We start from the raw sequence: 4,339 nt of genomic DNA, 5'->3' as shown, positions 1-4,339 counted from the left end.
TAGCGGAGCGGTTCCATGAAGGACCCGTACTGCGCTATAATGTTCTATGTTCTATGAGTCTTACTTCCTTGATTAGCCAAGCATTTCCATAAAGGTTCTATGTTGTATTCGTCTAGTGTCCATCATCAGCCGAGCGGTTCCATAAAGTGCCTGTACTGCGCTGTAAAGACACATGTTCTATGAGTCTAACTTCCATTAACAAGCAAGCGGTTCCATTTAGGGCCTGCATTGCGCTGTAATGCTCCATGTCCTATGAGTCTCACTTCCTGTATTAGCTGACCGCATTCTTAAAGTGCCTGTACTGTACTTTAATGCTCCATTTTCTATCAGTCTAACTTCCATTAACAAGCAAGCTGTTCCATAAATGGCTGTACTGTGTCCTGATGTCCTTTGTTGTATTAGTCTAACTTCATTTATTACGCGTGCGGTTCCATAGACGGCCTGTACAATGCTGTAATGTTCTCTGTTGTCTATGTCAAACATCTGGTTATTAGGCAAGTGGTTCCATATAGGGCATGTATTGCGCTGTAATGTTCTTTGTTCTATGAGTCTAACTTGCTTTATTAGCCAAGTGGTTCCATAAATGGCTTGTACAGCACTATATTGTTCTATGTTGTATTTGTCAAACATCCGGTATTCGCCGAGCAGATCCATAAAGGGCCTGTATTGTGCTGTAATGTTTTATGTTGTATTTGTCAGGGTGGTGTTGGAAAAGCACAGCAGGTCAGGCCGCAAAAGTGAGGACCGCAGATGCTGGAAACCAGAGTTTAGATCAGAGTGATGCTGGAAAAGCTGATCTCTGTATGAAACACAAGGTCTGCTGTTCTCGATATTCTACACTGGGATTGCTGTTCTCCTTATTAAACACAGAGACTGTTGTTCTCTGTATTGTACGTTGGACTATTTTCTCAACACTGTACACAGGAACTGCTCTTCCCAACAATGTACGCAGGACTGCTAGTCTCTACATTTTACACAGGGCTGGTTGTTCTCTACCATACACTCAGGGACAGCTGTTCTCTAAATTATACAGAGCGACTTCTATTCGCCACATGAGACACCAAATCTGCTCTTTTCCACAATCTACACAAGGACTACTGTTCTCCATATTATAAACAGGGACTGCTTTATTCTACATTATTCACAGGGATTGCTGTTCTCTATATTATACAGTGACTGCTGCACTCTATAGTATACACAGGGATGGCTGTTCTCTGTATGAAACATAAGGGTTGCTGTTCTCTATGTTATACAAAGGGATTGTTGTTCTCAATATTAAACACAGGGGCTGCTGTTCTCTCTGGAACAGGGTCAGTGTTGTCCTCCTCTTTTTGGGACACAAGATCTGTGTATTCTTCATATTATACACAGGTAAGCTTGTTCTCTATATACACAAAGGGACTGCTGCTCTCTACAATACACACAGGGACACGTTCTCTATATTATACACATTGACTGCTGTTCTCTATATTATACACAGGGATTGCTGTTCTCTATATTGTTTGTAGGGGTTACTGTTCTCTACAATTTATGCAGGAATGCAGTTTTCTACAGGGACTATACACAGGGGCACCTGTTCTCTGTATGATACATAAGGAGTGCTGTTCTCTACATGATACACAGGATCGGCTGTTCTCTGCAGTATACAGAATGGCTGCTGTTCTCCACATTACAAGCAGTGACTGCTGTTCTCTATATTGTATACAGGGATAGCTGTTCTCTATTTCGTACACAGTGACTCATGTTCTCCAGATTATACACAGAGAGTGCTGTTCACTTTTTTTGTACACAATAGACTGCAGTTCTCTGTATTGTATACAATGGACTATTGTTCTCTCTTATACACAGGCACTGTTATTCTGTATAATTGACACAAGGACAGCTGTTCTCCATGGAGGAGAAAGTGAGGTCTGCAGATGCTGGAGATCAGAGCTGAAAATGTGTTGCTGGAAAAGCGCAGCAGGTCAGGCAGCATCCAGGGAACAGGAGAATCGACGTTTCGGGCATAGGCCCTTCTTCAGGAATGAGGAAAGTGTGTCCAGCAGGCTAAGATAAAAGGTAGGGAGGAGGGACTTGGGGGAGGGGCGTCGAAATGCGATAGGTGGAAAGAGGTCTAGGTGAGGGTGATAGGTCAGACTGGGGTGGGGCGGAGAGGTCAGGAAGAAGATTGCAGGTGAGGAAGGCGGTGCTGGGTTCGATGGATTTGACCGAGACAAGGTGGGGAGAGGGGAAATGAGGAAACTGGTGAAATCCCAGTTCATCCTTTGTGGTTGGACTCGAGGGAAGGACTCCAACCACAAGGGATGAACTCGGATTTCACCAGTTTCAGATAACTGGTTTCAGATAATAAAGGAAGTTAGACAAATGGAGCCGAGCACATCACAGTGTGGTACAGTCCCTTTATAGAACCGCTCAGTGAATAAAGGAGTATAGACGCATGGAACATAGAATATGACAGCGCAGTACGGGCCCTTATGGACCCACTCGGCTAATAAAGGAAGTTACACACAGAGAACATGACAGTGCAATACAAGCCCTTTATAGAAACGCTCATCTGATAAAAGAAGTTAGACTAATACAACACAGAATATGATGGTGCAGTAGTGGAGGTTTATGTAACTGTTTGGCGAAGAAAGTAAGTTAGACTCATAGAACATACACCATTACAGCACAGTACAGGCCCTTTATGGAACCCCAGGGCTAATAAAGGAAGTTTGACCCATAGATCATAGCACGTCACAGTGCAGTGCAGGCCTTTTATGGAACCGCTTGGCTAATAAAGGAAGTTAGAGTCATAGAACATAGAACATTCCAGCAAAGTACAGGCCTATTTGTGGGACCACTTGGCTAATAAATGAAGATTAGATTAGATTACATTACAGTGTGGAAACAGGCCCTTCGGCCCAACAAGTCCACACCGACCCGCCGAAGCGCAACCCACCCATGCCGCTACATTTACCCCTTACCTAACACTACAGGCAATTTAGCGTGGCCAATTCACCTGACGTGCACATCTTTGGACTGTGGGAGGAAACCGGAGCACCCGGAGGAAACCCACGCAGACACGGGGAGAATGTGCAAACTCCAGTGCTAACCATTGTGCTACCGTGCCGCCCACATGAAGTTAGACTCTGAACATTGAACGTTACAGATCAGTACAGACCCTTTATTGGAACTGCTCGGCTAATTAAAAAAGTTACACACATAGAATATTAAGAACATGAATGCGCAGTACGGGCCCTTTACGGAACTTGGTTGGCTAAACGAGGAAGTTATACTCATAGAATATAGCACATCACAGTGCAGCACAGGCCCCTTATAGAACCGCTTGGCTAATAAAGGAAAGTAGGCTCATCGAACATAGAATATGACAGCGCAGTGCAGGGCGTTTATAGAACCGCACAGCTAATAAAGGAAGTTAGACCCACAGAACGTAGAACATTACAGCGCTGTACAAGCCATTTTGTGGAACTTCTCGGATAATAAAGGAAGTTAGACTCAGAACATAGAACATTACGATGCAGTACAGCCTTATTGTGGAACTGCTCGGCTAATAAATTAAGTTTGACTAAAACAACATAGAATTTGACAGCGCAATACAGGCCGTTTTTAAAACCCATTGGCAAGTAAAGGAAGTTAATCTTACAGAAGGTAGAGTAATACAGCGTAGTACAAGCTCTTTACAGAACTGTTCGGCTAATAAAAGAAGTTAGACCGATACAACATAGAACATGACAGCACAAAATAACCCATTATGGAGCTGCTCGGCTAATAAAAGTAGTTAGACTAATAAAACGTAGAATATGACAGCGCAGTACAGGCCCTTTATGGAACTGTTCGGCTAATAAAGAAAGTTACACACATAGAACATTAAGAACATGACAGCGCAGTACACACGCTTCATGGATCCGCTCAGATAATAAAGGAATTTAGACTCATCGAACATAGAAGATGACAACGCAGTACAGGCCCTTTGTGGAACCACTCAGATGATAAAAGAAGTTAGACTAATACAACACAGAACATGACCGCGCGGCACAAGTCGTTTATGGAACCGCTTGGATAAAAAAGGAAATTATACTCATAGAACATAGAACATTTTTATGCGTATGTATCATTATAGATAACAGCTAACCCTGTGCACAATATAGTGGACAGCAGTCCCTGTGTCCATTTTCGAGAACAGCAGTGCCTGAGCACAATACAAAAAAACAGCAGTCCCTGCGTCTGATATAGAGACCAGCAGTCCATATGTATAATCTGGAGAACAGCAGTAACTGTATATAATATAGAGAAAAGCACTCTCTGTGTACAATGTTGAGAACATTTGTGGGCGGCA

The sequence above is a fragment of the Chiloscyllium plagiosum genome, unplaced genomic scaffold (genome assembly GCF_004010195.1).
Source record: "Chiloscyllium plagiosum isolate BGI_BamShark_2017 unplaced genomic scaffold, ASM401019v2 scaf_4116, whole genome shotgun sequence".
Classification (NCBI taxonomy): Eukaryota; Metazoa; Chordata; class Chondrichthyes; order Orectolobiformes; family Hemiscylliidae; genus Chiloscyllium; species Chiloscyllium plagiosum.
The sequence above is the reverse complement of the archived record's forward strand: the minus strand, read 5'-3'. Positions refer to the sequence as shown.